We start from the raw sequence: 23,403 nt of genomic DNA on the forward strand, positions 1-23,403 counted from the left end.
CAAATACTTTGAAGCTTCCATTAGGTTATTGCAATAGGTGAAGTGATATTCCCCAATGTCTGAAGTAGTCATTGAATTTTCTGTGGGTGTGCATATACATTTAAAACAATCATTTGAGGGAACATATTAAATCATAGGAAAGATATAAAACATATTGTATGTCCTTAAGATTGTATAAGTAAATTTGTCATGTATAGATTTTTTTACAGAAGAGAATGTCTGTCTGTAATAATTATCTTAAATTGAGTATCTACCAGACAGTTTTATATAGATGATTTGCTGCAATTACTCTAACGAATTATCATGGGCTAGTTTCATTCTCTTCTAGTTGGGTTTCTGTTGCTGTGGCAAACACTATGACCAAACTTGGAGGAGAAGAGGGTTTATTTGTCATAAAGGTTTACAGTCTCTTTTACTGGGGAACCAATTTAGGAAGAAAATTCAAGAGCTTGAAGTAGAAGCCATGGAGGGACAATGATTACTGGGTTGCTTTCCATGGCCTGTTTGACTACCACTCTTATAAAGTTCAGGTGTACCTGCCCAGGGATGGCACTTCCCACAGTGGGCTGTGGCCCTCCCACATCAAAGATTAATTAAGAAAATATCACTACAGATATTTTCTTAAGTCAGTCTTATTTCATCAATCCCTCAAATGAGATCAGTTTTCCAGTGTTACTCTAGTTTGTAGCAAGTTGACAAAAAATAACCAGAACACACACAAATACACAGACACAAAGACACACAGACACACAGACAGACAGACACGCACATGCACACGCACACGCGTACACACACACACACACACACACACACAGATTCTCTGTCCAAATCTTAATGAAACAACAGAAAGTGAGTCTGGCCCTTTTAGCTCATGATTAGAAATTGCTGTATTTTCTTTCATTACTGAGCATCACTCAGAAAATACAAATTTCAACATTAGTGTGCACCATAAACATGCCTTAAGGTTTTACATCATATAGACTTTGCTGTCTTGGTATCCACTTCTAAGTGCCCCCGGAAATGACCAGAACCACCAGTGAGAATAAGAAAAACTAGTGACTCATCCATACCTCACCTATAACACTGACCCTGAGTCAGCTTCAGTGTTCTTTGTCATGTGGTCAACATCTGTGATCCATGCTCAAAACAATTTGCAGGACCATCTAGGCAAGCCCATTTCTGCTCCATATTTAGTAGTGTAAAAACCTAGTGCTTAAATAAAGAATATTCCTAATGCCATGTACAAAACTAGGAATAGGATCAACTGCCAAACACAATTTTGTAGATTAATGATTACCAGGAAGAAGTTTTAACTAAAAGGACTAATGAACTAAGAACTAAGAACAAAGCTGTTCTGGTAGTGATAAAGTCATTGAACACCTATGCAGTTCCAAGCTACCTGGAGATACACACATTTACTATGGATCACTATACTTGCATGAACTCTTTGTTTCTAAAGTGTTTTTTTAATCAAACGATTAGCACTAGAACTTTGAATTTCCCCTTTAGCAAACCAAATATGTTCATATAAGTGGAAAAAAGGTTTGAACAAAGGTTTTACTTTTAATAATTCAAGCTTTTTTATTAAGTTCCATTAGGTTGTTTGGGCATTCACATTTTCATTTATCTAATCTTCACTTCAGTTTTGGAACAAATGGGTGTATGTCTTCTCTTGTTTATATGTATTTGGATATTGATGTGAATATACATAAATAGGAAAGTGATTAGCATACATTTATAGAAGAATATTAGCATAGCTATGTAGCTAATACTATTCTTGGGGACAACTTTGAAGTAAATGTATTTGCTTTAAATAAAAACCATATCACCAGTTCAATGAGAGATTATCAGGGAGCTATTGTAAAGCTGTAAGTTTAAAGACCATGTACTGTGCAATATGTTTGTGAAGGAGTCCATAAATTATGTTCACTGTTTATGTTTTAGTTATTGTTTTGTCTTGCCTTTTCCTCTGGGTTTTGTGGATTAAAAAACTATTTCATCAGTGGAAATCTTCATTCTCTTACAGGGAAAGAAACGTGGTCCTCTGGTTTGATCAAATGTTTCATGCAAGGCTATGTGTGGGTGCCTGCCCACATAACCCTAGAGCTGAGAAACTGAGACAGGGGATTCCTTAATCATGTCTTTCAAGCCAATCTTGCCTATAAAGTAAGTTCAAGGTGAGAAAGAAAGACTCCCCAGTGATATATCATTATATTGTATTGAAGGTAGGTCCAGGATTAAGAACAGTTTGAGATCCTTTTAGATTTGTCACCTGATGTAAACTATCTGTTAATGTAGTCACTGTGCATTTTTACAACAATGTAGCTAATACTCCCATTCATGAATACTTTGAAAATTAACAAAATAATCAAGTGGGTAATTCATTCTAGTATGTATAGTTCTGTCTTTTTTTCACAATAAGTTTGTAGTTACATTATTTCCCATAGGACAATTGCTAAGTATGAGACAGTTAAACTTATGTGAATTGATATTAGATATCGATTTCTGCAGAGCTATCAACAATAACTGAATGCGTATGTTAGGCCATGTTTTTGAAAAATGTAACAGGCATCAGATGATTTAGATGAACTAATTTTTCTTTGTCTTTTAACTTCTTTTTTAGCATTTTTATTATTTTAATTTTAAATAGCTTGCTTCATGTGTCAATCTCAGTTCCCACCCCCATCCCAACCCCTGCAACCCCTCCCAACCTTCCCTCCCAGCCTCCCACCCTATCCCCACTTCTTTCCACATAGGGGATATCCAGAGTCTGTAATTTCGCTCAGGGCAGGGTACAGGCACTCCCCTAAGAGTCCAGGATGAGAAAGCATCCCTCTTTGTGTTATGGACACACGATGTCTGTTTGAATTCCAGGGATAAACACTGATCCACTCCCCAGGGCCCCATAGATTGCCCAGGCCTCCTCACTAACACTCACATTCGGGGGTCTGGATCAGTCCCATGCTGGCCTCCCAGCTGTCGATCTGGGGTCCAAGAGCTCCCCCTTGTTCAGATCAGCTGTCTCTGCTGGTTTTGCCAGCCCATTCTTTGCCAATTTGCTCATGGCTCATCTCTCTCTGTCACTGGGTTCCTTGGGTTCAGTTCAGTGTTTAACTTTGGGTGTTTGCCTCTGCTTCCATCAGTCACTGCATGAAGGTTCTGGGATGGCATATAGTGTAGATGTCAAGTTCATTATCAGGAATGGGCATTCGAGGTGGTCTCTCCACTATTGCTTAGCTTACCAGTTGGTGTCATCCCTTTAGAACACTAGAGGTCTCACTGGTGCCAGATCTGTCTTATAACCAATGATTCCTTCTTTTATGGTATTTCTCATCCTGTTCTCCCCCTGTTCCCTCATGACCTACTCTCTCTTCCTCTTCTCCTCCTCCCTTCTTTCCAGCTCCCACTCCCCCTCTACTCCTTGCCATGTTCCCAATCTGTTCAGAAGATCTTGCCTCATTCTTCTTCTCTGGAGTACCATGAATATCTCTCTTAGGTTTTTTCCTGTTTCCCAGACTTTATGTCAGTTGAAGTGCAGACTGGCACTATCCCATTTCATGTCTAAAATGCATATATGAGTGAGTACATACCATGTTTGTATTTTTGTGACTGGTTTACCTCACTCAAGATGGTTTCTTCTAGTGCGATCCATTTACCTGCGAATTCCAAGATTCCGTTGATTTTTTTCTGCCAAGTAGTACTCCATTGTGTAAATGTACCACATTTTCTCTATCCACTCTTCAGTTGAGGGGAATCTAGGTTGCTTCCAGGTTCTGGTTATTACAAATAATGCTCGTATGAACATAGTGGAGCAGATGTCCTTGTTGTATAAATTTGCATCTTTTGTAAATATTCCTAAGAGTGGAATTGCTGGATCTTGTGGTAGACAGATTTCCATTTTCCTGAGGAATCTCCATACTGATTTCCAAAGTGGCTGTACAGCTTGGCACTCCCATCAGCATTGGAGGAGTGTTCCCCTCTCTCGACATCCTCTCCAGCATAAATTGTTGTTGGTGTTTTTGATTTTAGCCATTCTGACAGGAGTAAGATGGTATCTCAGAGTTATTTTGATTTGCATTTCCCGGGTGTCTAAGGATGTTGAGCACTTTCTCAAGTGCCTCTCTGCCATTTTAGACTCCTCTATTGAGAATTCTCTGTTTAGTTCTGTACCCTAGTTTTTAATTGGATCCTTTGGTGTATTGGGGACTTGCTTCTTGAGTTCTTTGTAAATTTTGGAGATCAGCCCTCAGTCAGATGTGGGGCTAATGAATATCTTTTACCATTCTGTGGACTGCCTTTTTGTCTTCTTGACTGTGTCCTTTGCCTTACAAAAGCTTCTGAATTTCAGGAGGTCCCATTTGTTAATTGTCTATCTCAGTGTCTGTGCCACTGGTGTTATGTTCAGCAAGTGGTCTCCTGTACCAACTCATTGAAGAGTATCTCCCACTTTCTCCTCTAAGAGCTTCAGTGTGGCTGGATTTATATTGAGGTCTTTGATCCATTTGGACTTAAGTTTTGTGAAAGGTGATAGACATGGATCTATCTGCAGTCTTCTGCATGCCAATACCCAGTTATGCCAGCATCATTTGTTGAAGATGCTTTCTTTTTTCCATTGTATAATTACAGCTTCTTTGTAAAAAATTATGTGTTCATAGGTGTGTTGGTTAAAATTAGAGATTTCAACTTGGTTCCATTGGTCTACCTGTCTATTTTTGTGCCGATACCAAACAGTTTTCAGGACTATACCTCTATAATAGAGTTTGAAGTCAGGTATGTTGATTAGTCTCCTGAAGTTCCTTTATTGTATACGGTTGTTTGGCTATCCTGGGCCTTTTGTTTTTCCATATAAAGTTGATTATTGTTCTTTCAAGGTCTGTGAAGAAACGTGATGAAATTTTGATAGGGATTGTATTGAATCTGTAGACTGCTATTGGCAAGATTGCCATTTTTATTATGTTGATCCTACCAATCCAAGATCATGGGAGATCTTCTCATTTTCTGGTATCTTCTTTGATTTCTTTCTTTAGAGACTCAAAGTTCTTGCTATGCAGGTCTTTCACTTCTTTAGTTAACATTATCCCCTGATATTTGATGCTGTTTATGGCTGTTGTAAAGGCTAATGCTTCTCTGATTTCTTTCTCGGCTACTTTATCATCTGTATATAAAAGGGCTACTGTTTTTTTTTTACTTAACCTTGTATCCTGCCACTTTGCTGAAGATGTTTATTAGCTCTAGGAGATCCCTTGCAGAGTTTTTCTGGTCACTTATGTAAACTATCATATCTTCTGCACATAGTGAAAGCTTGACTTCTTCTTTTCCTATTTGTATCCACCTTTATCTCCTTTTGTTGTCCTACTGCTCTAGCTAGAACTTAAAGTACAATATTGAAGAGATATGGAGAGAGTGGACATCCAGGACAGGGCCTGGACTCTCCCACAAGATTTCAGGGTGAGAGTGCAGCTCTCATTGTTGGATGGGAGTGCAAATTCCATTTGTACACCCGGGATAAATACTGATCTACCTACCAAGGCTCAATAGATTACCTAGGCCACCTCACTGACACGTACATTCAGGGGGTCTTGATCAGTCCCATGCTGGAATCCCAGGCATCAGCCTGGGATTCAAGAGCTAACCCTTATCAGGTCAGCTGTTTCTGGGGGTTAAACCAGCCCAGTCTTAATCCCTTTGGTCATCAGTCCTCCCTCTCTGCTACTGGCTTTCTTGTGTTCAGCTCAGTGCTTAGCCGTGGGAGTCTGCCTCTTCTTCCATTAGCCACTGAATGAAGGTTCTGTTTCCCAGACTCTCTGGCCTTGGGAGTGTAGGCTGGCATGCCCCAGATCTATGACTAAAATCTATATATGAGAGAGTACATGCCATGTTTCTCTTTTTGTGACTGGATTACCTCTCTCAGGATGGTTTCTTCTAGTGCCATCATTTGCCTGGAAATTTCAGGATTCCATTGTATTTTTCTGCTGAATAGTACTCCATTGTGTAAATGTACCACATTTTCTCTATCCATCCTTGGTTGAGGGGCATCTAGGTTGCTTCAAAGTTCTGGCTAATACAAATAATGCTGCTATGAACATAGTGGAACAGACATCCTTGCATGAATGGGTGTCATTTGGATATATGCCTAAGAGCGGAGTTGCTGGGCCTTGTGGTAGGTTTATTCCCATTTTTCTGAGGAATGTCCATACTTATTTCCAAAGTGGCTGTACACGTTGGCACTCCCACCAGCAATGGAGGCATGTTCCCCTTTCACCACATCTTCTCCAGCATAAATTGGTGTTTTTGATTTTAGCCATTCTGACAGGAGTAAGATGGTATCTCAGAGTTGTTTTGATTTACATTTCCCGGATGGCTAAGAATGGTGAGCACTTTCTCAAGAGCCTCTCAGCCATTTTACACTCCTCTATTGAGAATTCTCTATTAAGTTCTGTACCCCACCTTTTAATTGGATCCTTTAGTGTTTTGGAGACTTGCTTCTTGAGTTCTTTGTAAATTTTGGAGATCAGCCCTCTGTCAGATGTGGCGGTAGTAAATATTTTTTCCCATTCTGTGGGCTGCCTTTTTGTCTTGCTGAATGTGTCCTTTCCTTCAGAAGCTTCTCAGTTTCAGGAGGTCCCATTTATTAATTGTTGATTCACTGTCTGTGCTATTGGTGTTATGTTCAAGAAGCTGTCTCCTGTACCAAATCATTCAAGGGTACCACCCACTTTGTCTTCTAAGAGTTTCAGTGTGGGTGGATTTTTGTTGATGTCTTTGATCCATTTGGACTTAAATTTTATGAACGGCGATAGACATGGATCGATTCACATGCTTCTACATGCCAGCACGCAGTTATGCCAGTACCATTTGTTGAAGATGCTTTCTTTTTTCCATTGTATATTTTTAGCTTCTTTGTCAAAGATCAGATGTTCATATATGTCTGGGTTAATATCAAGGTTTTCAATTCTATTCCATTGGTCTACCTGTCTATTTTTGTGCCAATACCAAGCAGTTTTCATGACTATAGCTCTATAATAGAGCTTGAAGTCAGGGATGGTGATGCCTCCGGACATTGCCTTGTTGAACAGGGTTGTTTTGGCTATCCTGGGTCTTTTGTTTTTCCATACAAAACTGATTATTGTTCTTTCAAACTGTGTGAAGAATTGTGCTGGTATTTTAATTGGGATTGCATTGAATCTATGGATTGCTTTTAGCAGGATTGCCATTTTTACTACATTGATCCTACGTTCCAAGAGCATGGGAGATCTTTCCATTTTCTGAGGGCTTCTTTAATTTCTTTCTTTAAAGATTCAAAGTTCTTGCGATACAGGTCTTTCACTTGTTTGGTTAGCGTTACCCCAAGGTATTTTATATTGTTTGTGTTGTAAAGGGTGATATTTCTCTGATTTCTTTCTCAGCCCTTTTATCATATATATATATTAGGGTTTCTGATTTTCTTGATTTGATCTTGTAGCCTGCCACTTTGCTGAAGGTGTTTATCAGCTGTAAGAGTTCCCTGGTAGAGTTTTTTGGGTCATTTATGTAAACTATCATATCATCTGCAAATAGTGAAAGTTTGACCTCTTCCTTTCCAATTTGTATCCCGTTGATCTCCTTTTGTTGTTGTATGGCTCTGTCTAGAACGTCAAGTACATGTTGAAAAAGTATGGAGAGAGTGGACAGCCTTGTCTTGTTATTAATTTTAGAGGAATTGCATTGAGTTTTATTCCATTTAGTTTGATGTTGGCTGTTGGTTTGCTGTATATAGCTTTTTTTATGTTTAGGTATGTTCCTGTTATCCCAGATCTCTCCAAGACCTTTTTCATGAAGGGGTGTTGGATTTTGTCAAAGGCTTTTTCAGCGTCTAGTGTGATGATCATGTACTTTTTGTTTCTCAGCTTGTTTATATGGTGGATTATGTTGATGGATTTTCGTATGTTGGACCATTCCTGCCTCCCTGGGATGACACCTACTTGATCGTGGTGAATGATTGTTTTGATGTGCTCTTGGATCCTATTTGCCAGTATTTTATTGAATATTTTTGCATCAATGTTTATGAGGGATATTGGTCTGAAGTTCTCTTTCTTAGTTGTGTCTTTGTGTGCCTTGGGGATCAAGGTTATTGAAGCCTCATAGGAAGAGTTTGGCAAAGACCCTTCTGCTTCTATTGCGTGGAATACTTTGAGAAGAATTGGTGTAAGCTGTTCTTTGAATTTCTGGTATAATTCTGCACTGAGGCCATCTGGACCTGGGCTTTTTTTTTTGTTATTTGGGAGACGTTTGATGACTGCTTCTATTTCCGTAGGGATTATAGGTCTGTTTAAATTGCTTATCTGTTCTGATTTAATTTGGCAAGTCATAGCTATGCAGGAAGTTGTCCATTTCCTTTAAATTTTCGAATTTTGTGGAGTACAGGTTTTGAAAGTATGACCTGATGATTCTCTGAATTTCCTCAGAGTCCATTGTTATGTCCCCCTTTTCATTTCTGATTTTGTTAATTTGCATGTTCACGCTCTGCTGTTTGGTAAATTTGGACAAAGGTTTGTCTATTTTGTTGATTTTCTAAAAGAATCAACTCTTCATTCCATTGATTCTTTGTATTGTTTTCCTAGTTTCTACTTTATTGATTTCAGCCCTCAATTTGACTATTTCCTGGAGTCTACTCCTCCCAGGGGAGTTTGCTTCTTTGTGTTCTAGAGCTTTTAGCTGTGCTGTTAATTCTCTAGTATAACTATTCTCCAGTTTCTTCATGTGGGCACTTAGTGCTATGAACTTCCCTCATAGCACTGCTTTCAAAGTGTCCTATAGGTTTGGGTATGTTGTGTCTTCATTCTCATTGAATTCTAGGAAGTCTTTAATATCTTTTTTATTTCTTCTTTGACCCAGGAATGGTATAGTTGTGAATTATTCAATTTCCATGAGTTTGTGTTGTTGTTGAATTCTAATTTTATCGGATGGTGGTCTGATAAGATCATTGGAGTTATTCCAATTTTTGTATCTGCGGAGGTTTACTATGTTTCCTATTATGTGATCAATTTTAGAGAGGGTTTCATGTGGCACCGAGAAGAACGTATATGCCTTTTCGTTTGGGTGGAATGTCCTATAGATGTCTGTTAAACCCAGTTGGGTCATAACTTCTATTAGTTCTTTTGTTTCTCTGTTAAATTTCTGTCTGGAGGTCCTGTTTAGCAGTGAGAGAGGAGTGTTGAAGTCTCCTAGTACTAGTGTGTGAGATTTTATGTACAATGTGAGCTTAAGAAATGTTTCTTTCACCAATGTGGGTGCCTTTGTATTTGAGGCACAGATGTTCAAAATTGAGACTTCATCATGATGGACTTTTCCTTTGATGAATATGAAATATCCTTCTTCATCTCTTTTGATTGATTTTAATTTGAAGTCTAGTTTGTTAGATATTAGAATTGTTACTCCCATTTGTTTCTTGAGTCCGTTTGATTGGAAAATGTTTTCCCAACCCTTTGCTCTGAGGTAACATCTGTCTTTGACATTGAGATGTGTTTCTTGTATACAGCAGAAGGATGGATTCTGTCTTTGTACACATTCTGATAGTCTTTGTCTTTTTATAGGCAAGTTGAGGCCATTGACATTGAGGGATAGTATTGAGCATTGATTGATGAGTCTTGTTTGTGCTTGATTTATTGGTAGTGTAGTTATTGTGTGTAGGTTCTCCCTTTTTCGTTTGGAGTTGGTAAAGTGGGATTATCTATTGCTTGTGTCTTTGTGAGTGTAGTTACCTTCGTTGGGTCTAGGTTTTCCTTCCAGCACTTTCTGTAGAGCTGGATTCATGGATACATATTGTTTAAATCCGGCTTTGTCATGGAATATTTTGTTTTCTCCATCTATGGTAATTGAAAGCTTTTCTGGATATAGTAGTCTAGATGGGCATCCTTGTGCCCTTATCGTTTGTAGAACATCTGTCCTGGATCTTCTGGATTTCATATTTTCCATTGAGAAGTCAGGTGCAATTTGGATAGGTCTGCCTTGATATGTTACTTGACCTTTTCCTTTAGCTGCTCCTAATATTTTCTCTTTATTCTGTAGGTTTGATGTTTTGATTATTATGTGGCAAGGTGACTTATTTTTCTGGTCCAACCTATTTGGTGGTCTGTAAGATTCTTGTATTTTCATAGGCGTATCCTTCTTTAGGTTAGGGAAGTTTTCTTCTATGATTTTGTTGAATATGTTTTCTGTACCTTTGAGCTGTATTTCTTTGCCTTCTTCTATACCTATTATTCTCAGGTTTGGCTTTTTCACAGTGTCCCATATTTCCTGGATATTTTGTGTTAGGGATTTGTTGGTTTTGAGATTTTCTTTGGTTGATAGCTGTAAATCCTGTAAGGAGTCTTCAACACCTGAGATTCTCTCTTCTATCTCTTGTATTCTATTGGTGATACTTGCATCTGTATTTCCTGATTGTTTACCCAGCTTTTCTATTTCCAGCATCCCCTCTTTCTTTGTTTTCTTTATTGTTTCTATTTTAGCTTTCAATCCTTCAACTGTTTGAGTTGTTTCCTTCATTTGTTTGGTTGTTTTTTCTTGGTCCTCTTTAGATTCTTTGAGAGATTTGTTTATTTCTTCAATTTTTTGGTTTGACTTTTCCCCCTTTCATTAATTTTTGTTTGTTTTTTCTTCTATTTCTTTAAGGGATTTCCTTATTGAGGGTCTCTATCGTCTTCATAAAATAAATGTTAAGGTCTGTCTCTTCTGCTTCATCTATATAGTGCTTTTCAGGTCTTGCTGGCATTGGGTCTCTAGATTCTGGTGGAGTCATGTTGGTCTTTCTATTGCTGAGTAAACTCTCATTCTGTCCTCTTCCCATCTCTTCTTCCAGTGGGTGCAGGTGAGGTCTTTCTGTCTCCACTGGTCTCCTTCTTTCCTGAAGCTGAAGCTGGGGATGCTGGTGGGTGGGGTCTGAACCTGGGGGCGCTGTAGGGTGGGGTCACAAAGTATTGATGCCTTTCTTGAAGCTGGGGATGCCGGTAGGTAGGGCCTGGAAGGACTGATGCCTTTCCTGTATGGGCAGGTCCTCTGGATGCCAGGAGCGGCCCATGAAGATTGAAGGGATAGGTGATGGGCGGAGGATGGGGGATGGTCTCAGGGGGACCCAAGCTCACCCAAATCTGGGGATGCAGGAAGTTGGGGTCTCGAAGGACTGATGCCTTTCCTGTGTGGGTGGGTCCTCTGGATGCCAGTAGAGGTCCCCTGGAAGATTGAGGGGATGGGTGATGGGCGGGGGATGGGGAGTGGCCCCATGGAGAACCAAGCTCACCTGAAGCTGGGGATGCAGGAGGCTGGGGTCTGGAAGGACTAATCGTCTTTTAACTTCTTACTAAAATCTTTATAAAGTATTAATGTATTGAGTAATATACATATACACATAGATATATTTTATTTACATGCATGTTTACATCAATTTATGCCCTTGTGTGTGGAACTTATGTGGGAATGTATGATTGGAGGCCAGAGATCTCTGCCTTCATCTACAACAGTTACCCTTCATCTTTTATTTTCCTTGTTTTTCTTGGAAAAGTATCTCTCAATGATTCTGGAGCTCACCAATTAGCTAGACTGTCTGAACATCAAGCCATAGAAATCTACCTGTCTCTGTCACCCACTCAGTACTAGGATTACTGGGACTAATGACATTCTTGGTTTTTAATGTGGGTGCTGGTAATCCAAACTCAGTTCCTCAATCTTGCAAAGCAAGGACTTTACATACTGAGCTGTATCCCCTTCTCCTCTAGATACATAGAACTTGCAGGACTCTAGGCAAACTGGTAAAAAATACCAGAAGCTCCCTGTACTGCCACTCAGTGGTCCCCAAATGGACTGAGATATACTGGATCACACCACTACTGACTGTGATCACAAAAGTGTGTATGTTCACTCTCTTAGTTACCAACTAAATGACCAGGCCAGAGGACTTGTATTCAAATATTCAAGTCTTAACCTGTGTGGGAGAGGGACCTGATGTCAACAATAATGATGTTTCACAAATTAATTTACCTAGGTATCCAAGTCTGCATATATACAGCTCATGTGCCAGCATATACATAGCTCAGTCTCTGTTTCTTTACTTCCACAAAAGAACCATTTCATTTTTCTCCAAGCTACCCTGTAACTACTATTGCAAATAGAGTTCAGCTAACAGTTGGGGAAGTGAATCACTTTAAAAAAAACTAGAACTTATTACTTTACCCCAGAAACTCTTTGAATATAAATAATAAAGTAATGGAAATGGAACTAAAACTCTTTTCAGCTGGAGGCTTGGCCCCTCAACTTAAGAGGTCAAATGTGAAGATGTTCCATGAAGTTCCCTCCTACTAAGGGTTTCGCTGACACCTCCTTTGTGATAGAAGTTGCTGGCACTGTCGGTGTTATTGTATTCCTCCTTCAAATGTTAGATCTAAAGGGCACACTGAGCACTGTGATATGTATTCTAGAAATGCAACCCAGGAGCTCAAAAGTAGATAGGATGTTAATTATCCATGAGGAGTCACATGAAGTCATGTCTCTTCCCCTCTCCCGCCCTGGGATGGAGGGTACACAAAGGGAAGGTTCTCAATGATGGCAGCAGACTCCATGTGAAAGCTTTCAAAGGAACAATTAGTTGTTCAGTGTCTAATTCAAAGACTGTTTGGGGGATTGCTCTCCTTGAGCTAATGGGAATATGAGTGTTCAATAATGGGATATTAGCCCCAGAAGACAGGGAAACACATTAAACCCTTGTTTTGATTTAAATTGGGAGTGAATGAAGTGCTCGATGTTCAGGGAATGTAGTGAAGTTAACATACAAGAATGAATGGAGACTGACTTCTCTGTGTGACAAGGGAGACTCTGCAGCAGTTAGCATCTGAGACTCTCCAGGGACAGAGCTGAGACAGAGGTGGCCATTCATCATACTCTAGAGATTATGGGGTTTTTTAGTAAATGCTATATCAATGTAGTTAAATCTTCCCAGAACCAATAAAAGTGCCCTTTCCCCTTCTCTCCTCTATTACAAGTAATTGCTATTCATCTTGTTATGGATTTCTTGAAAGTATTCACAGGATACTTGGAGTGCCTGGGGGAGGAAAAGTGAGAAGGGAAGAATGTAACTGTATATCATTGGCATTCATGAGAAAATTCACATTAGATGTTTGAAAGGCAGGTCCCCAGTAGGCAATAGAGAAATCAGGAATGATGTTGTGCCAAAAATACCATCGTGGCCTGGACCTTGGGGAATGTCTGTCAGATAGAGTAAGGAAAGTGATTTCTGGAGAGGAGATGTATGTGCTTTCCTATATGCATTTAGTTTATTTATATGCACACGTCCTCTGAAAAACTAGTATGCTCTGGGAACTGACAGGCAGGTTGAGGCTGACGTTGCTGAAGAATGCACCTCTGATAATATTTCTACTCTAAGGCCGAGTAGCATCTTGCAACGTGATCAATATTTTCAAATTCATATTTTTTCATGCTTGTAACCAAAATGCTCACACATGGGCCAGGTGATGCATGATATGGACCTCCTAGTGACAAAAAATGGCCTGCAGCTAAGTGTGACTAGACATTTGTGAGTCCAAGTTTCCCATACTAGAGCTTCACATTCAGATGCGAGTCACTGCGGAAATTCAGCACAGTTGCTGATGTGCTTTCAGATTAACGCATATCCACAGTGACAAACTCAGAGATTACAGTACACTCACATATCTACTACTCAGAGAATATGTCATTGTACAAATATCATGGAGTTTTCTCATACAAAACTTAAGATGCAATTCAATCACTTTACACGGCTTGTTAGTTCAGTCAGAAAATGAAATAAACATAAGATGTCTGAGGCTATAAGGAGAAGTACACTCTGGGATAATCATCAAATATGTAGAACAGTAAATGTAGCGGCAGTCATTTATCACCCCCATTAAGTATTATGTAGTGTATATGATGATATTGCTGTACTCTTATTCAGGGAGGAGCAGAGTAGCTTGTTCACATCAGCATTACCGCAAACCCATGGGTAACACATTCTGCAATGAAATTATGTTAGACATGATGTTAGTAGGTGATAAAAATTAGCTTTATTATAGGACCTGTGTTGCAGAAGCAATTGTTTCGTTGACAGTATGTCATTCTGCAACATATGATTGATTGTGAAATTGTCTGTGTGTGTGTGTGTGTGTGTGTGTGTGTGTGTATGGGAGATGGTGTCTTTACTTGGTGTATTTTTCCAGAGGGTTCTTATGCTCTTCACTCACTCAGTTTTTAATATAATAAATCAATTAAATCACAATTGCTTGATGGCAGCTAGACAAGGTTAGTGTCATTATTTCTCTTCTTTACTTAAAATTACGGTTTCTGGCTGGGCGGTGGTGGCACATGCTTTCAATCCCAGCACTTGGGAGGAAGAGGCAGGCAGATCTCTGTGAGTTCGAGGCTGGGCTGGACCGACAGCCTCCAAAACAATACAGAGAAACCCTGTCTCATAAAAAAACAACAAAAAAATACAGTTTCTGATATCACCTTTCTAGGAGACTTTGCTGAATTTTTCTAGAAAACAAAAAGAACAAATATTCAAGCTGTTATTACTTCTTGAAGGCTAAACCTATAACATCACTGAAATAAAGTTAAGTACTCAAAGTAACAGCCACGCATGCATCCATTCATTGAATTCTTGTAGTTTAATATCTTCTGTGGACAGGAGACATGCATGCAGAAGATCCTGAAAACAGGCCATAAAGTATACTGTGAAAATACACATGCTATGAATATTCCCTTCATTCCAGGAGGTGGTGACAAATGCCTTTAATCCCAGTACTGGGGATAAAGGCAAGCAGATGTCTGTGAGTTCAAGGCCAGCTTGGTCTACACGGCAAGTTCTAGCACAGGCTTCAAAGTTACACAGAGAAACCCTGTCTTGAAAAACAAACAAACAAAAAGCCAAAACAAAAACAAAAAAAACGAACTTGACTAAATGAAGTTATGATCTGAACCTTCATAGAATAAGATTGCTTTCCCTGAAGGATGCCACAATTAGCGAACACCAGAAAGAGGTACCAAAATAAGCTGAAACAGAAGCATAGTTCAGTATAGACTGTTACTCACATATGATTAGTTTCTATTTAATAACATAATAACAGTCATAGTAGCAGGAATTACTTATTAACCTTAAATTCATTGGATATCAGTTTAAGGTCTTTAATAGATAAACTCATCCTTTCCTTAAACTTTAGTTGTAGGTACATTTTACACTGAATGTTGCTTCATTTAGGGAAGAATGGGGTTTACTGCACTGAAGTAAGTAAACACTACAAAAGCCTTATCTCTTATGAGGCAGACACAGAATTTAAGGGAACAATTGGAAAATCTCAAGATGGTGAAATAAAACCACTCTCTCCACTCTGAGTAGTCCTTGCTTGATTCTATACCAATAAAATCAAACACAACAGGGGCTGAGCCCCATGACTTTGTACAATTATTTTGTTATTAAAAACACAATAAGGATTATGCTTTTACTAAAAAAGTATTTCTTACTGAAAAGCATTTCTAAAAGAAATAAGTAAGCATGGATGGCTTGAAAAACACCCTTTTCTCTTGAGATGACCGTGGATTCACTGAGTCACTACCTGCAGTTCCCTTTCCTTTTGTCTCTGAATGACGGGACTGGCAATGTCAATATCTTGTTCACACAAGTTTAGGATCATAGTGTGTTTCTACAGGTGTTCACAGTGAACTGCGACAGTAAGTTGGTGATTCTGGAGAAGGATTAGTCTATTTACACACACACACACACACACACACACACACACACACACACACACACAGCCACCTACCCACCTCTCCCAGAATGAGCATTATGCAACCACAAATGATTGCTCACAATTTTTCCTTTCACAATACCCCTTACTCTAGGAAACTGAAGACAGGCCATTTTAGAGCAACACTCTGACCTTGACTGCACTTTGCCCTTTCCCTTCCAGGGTGACTTCTGAGAACTTCCTATCACGGCTTTCCTCACACTCACTCCAAGTCACCTGTGGAGCAGATAACAGGGGAGCATAGGAATTTCCTAGGATTTTTCAGCATCATTTTTGACAGGCAGCTACACTTTCCTTTTGGAGCAACTCCTATTTTTGTGAAGTCAGTGCTGCCATGATACACTTAGTAGTGGACAGATTGATGGAACAGAATGTAAAAGTCCATTTGTCCAGGGGTTGGCAAGCAGGAACTTTTGTCAACAGGAACAGGGTGGAAGTGGTGCATATTTTCCTGTTGTGCGATCTGTGACATAGTTTTCTTTACCCTTCCACAATGCACCAATTTGCAAGAAAGTGTGTGTGTGTGTGTGTGTGAGAGAGAGAGAGAGAGAGTTTCTCAATGAATATCTTACAGCTATATGGTTTCATAGGTATTTATTTTCCTTCAATATTTTATTTTCATGTAAGTCATAACATTTATCTATTTGCTCCTAAAACCAATTTAGTTATGAAGAAGAAGGAAATAATGCAAAAATAAAGAAAGAGAAAGGACAAAAAGAAATAAAGAGACTTGTAAAAACTAGCAGTTTTCCAATATGCAAAAGCATGGAAGGGGCAATGCAAAATTACTTGGGAAGGGAACTATGGACTATCCTTAATCTTGTGCTTTGTATAATGTATGATGTCATACTACGTCATTAAAGTCCCCAAAGCAGCTGTGGGAATCAGTCTAGATTATTCATAATGAGGATTTTTTCAATTTACAGCCTTATTAGGAGGAGCTATGTTTTCTTTAGAGTATACTTGGGGTAAAATCATGCAGTCTGAATAGACTATTGTGGAAGTAATCATAGCCTTAGGGTTTGGGTGATATTGGTCAATAACATGGGATTGCTACTTACTAGTGTTCCAGGATATTAAGCATCTTCACTTTTAGTCTCCTCATCCATAAAACTAAAATAATAATTGTAGACATTGTATAGGACTGTGACAAAAAAATCAATGTATGTCTAGGCATCTTCACTTTCATTAAGCAGCAAAATGATTTTTACTGTTGCTGTCTGTTTAAATTCTACTTCCTTTCCCCATTATCTAATTGTGTCCCTTCTTCCTCTTAGATTTCTTTCCCTTAATGCATTCATAAAGGACTCAGGAATCAGGAATCTTAAGTGGCCTATGAAGCTCAGAGATTGCCACTACAAATGTGTTCAAAGACAGGGCAGGAAGCATGAAAAATAAAATGGCTTATCTGTTAGAACATAGGCTGTTCAACCAGTCTGTGGCTAACAATGGCATGGAAGAGCCAGTTAATCCCTTGAATGTTTGTTTGTTGTCTGAATCTAGTTAAACATCCAGTCTGGACCAACCAATTGATGTTTGTTGCATGCTGTTTGCGTACTAACCCTATGCATATTTGGACCAAGCAACACTGAATTATAAGATATTTAAAGTGAAATCACTATCTTCACTTTCACATGAAGTTTTCTAAATTTTAAACAGATTTTGATGAATATAACTTTTCAAATAACAGTTAATGAACTCCGGTCAGAAGATTTTCAGCTTGCTACTTTTATATAAACACACACAAAAAAAAGCTCCCGGTTTAGCGAGACTAAAAGAGTCATGTGGTTTAAATTTCTACTGGGTTAGGAAGACCCTCAAATGTATCCCAGGAAGGGTGACAGCTTATATACCTCTTCCTTTGTACATAATTCATGTACATCGACATGTATTCACTGGATATTTTTCTGAATCCTATGAGTAGATGCTCCTCTTCCCATTATATTTATCATAACATGCAATTACATGGAGTCTTATTCCCTTTCTCTAAAATCCAAGAACTGCTAAGCATGAGTGTGTCCCAGAATGTCTAGGTCTCACAGCTTCTTCACTTGACCACTGGCTAAACATCCTACTTGTTAAAATGCTCAGGGCTGCTATTAAGCTGAGATTTGCTGCTCTGAAGTGTCCACCCTTTGGTCTCAGTTCTGCTCTCCTGAGACACAAATAATAAGTTTAATCCTTCTTCCACAAGACAGCACTTCAAATATTTGAAGATGGCTCTCCTCTGCCTGCTAAATCCTCACTTCCCCAGGCTAAACATACTTATTTCTTTCCACTGACCCTCATAACTCATGGCTCCCAGCCACTTCATCATCCTGGCTCTACCTCCCAGGAGAGTGTTTCAATTTGTCAAAGTTTTAAAGCATATGTTCAAAAAGGGAATACAAACCCCATACCTGACCACAAAAGCATAGGTAAAAATTGCAGTCTTGCCTCCTTTGTTTCGGCCAGCATACTTTCATTAATAGGCATTTGGTCATTATATCAAAAGGCAATCAAATAGTGAACACTGGCCTAACACTCTGCGTCAATTTGTGGCTTTTACCTTTTATAAACTTGGCATACCACTAATCTCCTTGGACTCTAAATAAGTTCAAATAAGATAGTTTTTCATGCTTAATCCCAAGATTTACAGTACTTCAGTTTAATACCATCTAGCCAGATTTATTTATAATTTTAGGCTCCACAAGTCTGCTTTGTTTTAATTATATTTAATTTTGAATATTATCAAAAACAAAGAAATACAGACAATTTTCTCATGGTCTTTTTACTTGTTCTTAAACATATAAAAAGGAGAAGTGACTCATTTCCCTTACAGTTCTAATATTATTCCAAACATTACTCTATTTTTACATTCATCCAAGGAAAATAAAATGTTTTGCACCCATACGTCTTTTAATAGAAACTTACTAAAATATTCTTGTTTATTTCATAATTGGAATTAATGAAGAAGCAATAAAACTAAAATAAAAACATCTGTTTCTTCTTTTAGATGGATTCACCTATTATACCTATACATATGTGCATCTGTTTCATTATTTTCAAAATAGATATTTATGATTTTATATAATATTCAGTTTCTCTTTTTCTGTCAATCAAAATTTTCATCAAATGTTGACTCTTATTGAGTTTATCACTAGAAACCTCTCTAGCCCATCTTTAGTAGTGGGATTCACATTCTATTGTCATGGATTAATTTTTCTTCTCTATATGTTGTCAATATGAATTTATCCGAGAACTATAATTTTCATTGATTGTCTGTTCTGATTGTCTTTTTTGTTTGTTTGTTTCTTGAATTAATTATCATGTAGTCCATGTTGGCCTTGAACTTGCTAAGTAGCAGAGGATGGCCTTGAATTTCTGTATTACATGCTAAGTTTCATAGTTTAGTAACACAAATTAAGCAGTAGTGACCCCTAAATTCTGAAACTAAATTCCCATACACACACAAACATACACGCACGCAAGCACACACGCCCACACACACACACACAAACCAATCTGTCTTTAGCATTAGTAATTTGTCTATACATTTTACTACTCAATCCATTATTGAAAATCAGAGTTATTACAGTTTGCTTCAGTGTTTAATAAAAATTTGCACAAAATTAAATGAGCTACTAATTTCAGGAAGCACTTCTTTTTATAAGATAAAAACATTTATCAGACAAAATTGGGATCTGTATTAAGTCTGTCTTTACTTTGTTATTCTGATATTGGGTACCCTTATCTCATAAGATCTGCCTGTGCCTACCTAGTAATTCTTCCTGCAAATCCAGGACTCAATACAAAACCATGCAAGCTAATAAATAAACCATTTTTATACCATCTATATCCTCCTGCACCCAAGATAGCACTGGGACTATGTCAAGCTTTGTTCTTGACTATATGTAATAGCCTTAGAGTTGGCAATGTTTCTTTTTACCTTTTTTACAAATGAATAAGGAATGTTGCAACCCTTCAAATGGCAGCTGCATTGCTCAGCTTTAATTGCCTATCCTGAATGATACAAATAAGTACCAAAAACATTTCTATGAGATGGATTTACATATATTTTGCAGATGGAAATGTAGGCACACACCCAATCTGCAGCTAGCCTTAGGAAATATATCCATTGTCACAGATCAAGAGTTGCACAATGTGTGGAAAGCCTTTGTGACTTCAAGGCCTAGAGCTTATTCTCAATCCTGAATCAAAATATGGAAGCAATTGGTATCCTCTAGGCTGCTGTTTCTTTAGCTAAGCAAGTAAAATGTCTGCCCTTGTTATCTATACACTGAAGTGCCTTTAGGTTTAAAATTCAGTGGAAGAATGGATTTTCTGTAGTCCCAATGCCAATTTCTTCACATTAGCCTCTTTCAGCAAGATTCCATGGCCTCCTGGAATTTCTTGGAGCTTCTGGGGGAGACTGTATTGATGGCTGAGTTAGTACTTCAGCTTTGTTTCTCTGATTTGGAAACAGACAAAATTAACTTGGAATTAGTACACCATTTGGAAAGCTGAAACAGGGATATTATTAAAGTCGCCTTGTGCTCCACCATGAGTTAATAAACAACAAAACTAATGAAAATGTGAAAAAGAAATATAAAATAAAATGTAGAAGCTAATTCTGCTTCCACAGCAACTGTTAACAACTTAGCACGCAGTCATTCATACTTTTGCAAAAGGAAGCAATGCTTTATTATCACATTATATGTGTTATATTATACCTATCTATTAAAACACATCTATTATGGTTTCCTGTTTTGAGAACTTGGCATAACAATTATCATAAATGATAGCTTATATTATGAAAACAAAGAACATGATGGTATAATTTATCTTGGTATTTTACCTGACTTAATGGCAGGTAGGCTTTTCAAGTTAAAACCAGATTATTTTTTCAAATCATAAATGCTTCACTTAAATTTATTTTTGATTTGAGTTGGGAATAAATAATTCCATGAATGCCAATTTAAAGGTTGTTGTAAAAATTATTGAAAATCTTCTCATAGCTTCTGATCATAGATGCTTATTACACTGAAATAAAACACTAGGGCCACCTGAAGAAACTGAAATGAGGACTTTTTAATTTATCTGATGCAGTTAATTAACTGGTCAATTAAAAACAAAAGAGCAATTAGCACTGGGCACATTTGTACTGATGATGAACACACCAGCTGAAAATGGCTCTTGATCTCTGCTAGTAAATTAATTAATGTCAAACAATGTTTCTATAGAGAAAGAAAGAAAAAAGTCCATATGTGGCCATGATTTCACAACAATGGTTTCTTGTCAAACAGAAAGGTCACAAAGGAGTCATGTTTAGAGAAAGAGTTTGGCTAATGTTTTGAAGAAAACAGCATTCCTTTGGCCATTATATTGTCTTAAACTTACGGAGAGCAATAACTAAATCCATTTAGTGGGCATTCTTTTTTTTCTACTGCTAGTGTGACAAAGAAAAATTCAGATAGTGAAACTGAGTTAAGAAAAGATATAATGTTCAGTTGACATGAAGATTTCCATATATGTTAAATCACATAATTCTCTATCACCCAAGTTGGTGTTGTCTAAATCTACCTCCAGAAACTGAAGAGTATAATATTAATAGGGTGTAAAAATGTATTTCCCTGATGTCTGTTCATCATAAAATTCAGCATTCTAGATTATCTTTGCCATTCATTGTAACTTGATAAATACCATGAATAAAAAATGAAAATGATAGTATATGAGCTCCATCAGTTGTTGACCTGTGATAATGCTTAGCTTAACAAGTACTAGGTAATTTACACATTGTTGTAACAAAATGCCAGACAAAAGAAACCAAGGATGGAAAGCTTTATTTTGAGGGTTCTTTGGGCAGCTGATGACAGTATATCCCCACCCTTGGCAATATCTCAAGTGGCAGAGAGATGAATTCTGAATCTTTCCTAACTTTCTCCTTTTGATGCAGTCCAAGACCAGCCCAGGAATCAGTGCCCCTGATATTTAGGGTGGACCTTCCCACTTCAAATAACCTAATCTTTACTCACATATATGTCTGGAGACTTGGGCCTTCAATGATTCTAAGAAATGTCACATTGAGAATCATTAATACCCTCCAGGAAGGTCATGTATTATAAATGTATATTTACACACATATACACAAATATGAATCAAAATTTTTGCACTGTAATTATTATGTATAGTACCATATGTATGTCTAGTGTACAAAATTCCATCAATGACCAATGCTTTTTGTTTTATCAGAAAATCATAAATATTCATACTAAGTTGAATAAAATGGTCCAATGTACAGCATATTGTTTTGAGAAAGGCTTTGCCTCCAAAATTACATTTGTACTAGAACTGTCAAGGATAATTTTTAATTATAGGAAAGGAATTATAGGCCTATACATAATCTTTTCTTAAAGTGTTTGAAACATTGAAAAACTGACATTGAGAAATTTCATGAGAGAAAAAGTGAACAGATCCAGTCTAGGGGCCATAAAGTTCATCTAGTAATAATAGAACAATAACCTCAGCAGTTAGGTTGTGAACCAAGGCACCCACTTCTTTGATCCAAAATACCATTTAAAAGATTTCATGGCCTATAACCCTCACCTGAAACTGGATGCTGGTGACACATTTATAAAACTTTCTTAAACTGTGGAAGTCATTGTAAGTTAAGTTTGTTTTTCAACCTTTCTTTCTTTACACCTTTAGCCTTAAGTAATCTCAAGGTCCTAGGAACACGTGACTGCCTGTCAGATCACTGACCAGCATACATTTTATACAGTGAATATTTCTACCCTAGCTTCTATGAGTAAATAAATACCAGACTTTAGTCAACCAGATAGTTTTTATTGAGCCAGAACCTTCTCCTGATTCTTGAGAAATCTTAACTTTTACAAACTTAACTTTTATAAAAGGCAAAAGATATATAAATATTTAGGCTGTCTTCATAGAGCAATCGCAAATAAAATGTCTTTTGGGCTTTGCCCTCATTACCATATGCTGATAAGCAATCAGATGGGAAAGGACAGCATGTTGCTATAAAATTATACACTGAATATGAATCAAGCAACTCTAGAAGAAATAAAAGAAATCTGAAAGGTGATTTGTATGTCAAACTCTTCAATATTCAAAGGAGGAAATTTGAAGTCCATGACTATAAATGAAGCACCAGTGTTGCCCAGTCAGGCAAGATGGTAGTTGGATCTGTCCTGATTTCCAATTTAGCCCTTTTTTATCAGCTGCTAAGTTGTACAACTGCCAACTACACACCTACTACGTCCTCTAAAATGACTATGCTTTTTCTCACTCACTTATAAACCATTGCAAGGAAGTAGATTCCATACTGCTTACCATTTAGGCAAAGCGTGAAAACTCTATGCCATGGTGTCTTGGGTAAGCACAAGGCTATACATCAAAACAGAATGCTCTGCAATCTTTGTGGAAAATTACTATAATGTGAAAATGAAAAGTAAAGATACTACTGAGAGATCATAGCAGTTATACCTTACATAGCAAACAAGACTTGGCAAAATAATGATTTTAGTGACTCTGGCATATTAGATTTTCTTAAGGGCAGGTATAGTTGGCTTTGATGATTGTTGCTATGAGATAGTATTGTGGG

The 23,403-nt window shown here is 37.8% G+C and overlaps 1 protein-coding gene across 4 annotated transcripts in view; it reads left to right on the top strand.

Annotated features, from left to right (window-relative positions):
- The window catches only part of Cntn6 (contactin 6), a 393,737-nt gene that overhangs the window by 39,604 nt on the left and 330,730 nt on the right, over positions 1-23,403 (top strand). Inside the window, exon 1 of one of the 4 annotated variants that reach the window (XM_040738247.1) lies at positions 2,055-2,177. The exons of the other annotated variants lie outside the window; for them this stretch is intronic. The gene's annotated coding sequence lies outside the window, so the exon portion shown is untranslated. Of the gene's footprint in view, positions 1-2,054; positions 2,178-23,403 lie in introns of those variants that run through there. 4 annotated transcript variants of the gene reach the window in all.

The sequence above is a fragment of the Mesocricetus auratus genome, unplaced genomic scaffold, assembly GCF_017639785.1.
Source record: "Mesocricetus auratus isolate SY011 unplaced genomic scaffold, BCM_Maur_2.0 Super-Scaffold_100676, whole genome shotgun sequence".
Lineage (NCBI taxonomy): Eukaryota > Metazoa > Chordata > Mammalia > Rodentia > Cricetidae > Mesocricetus > Mesocricetus auratus.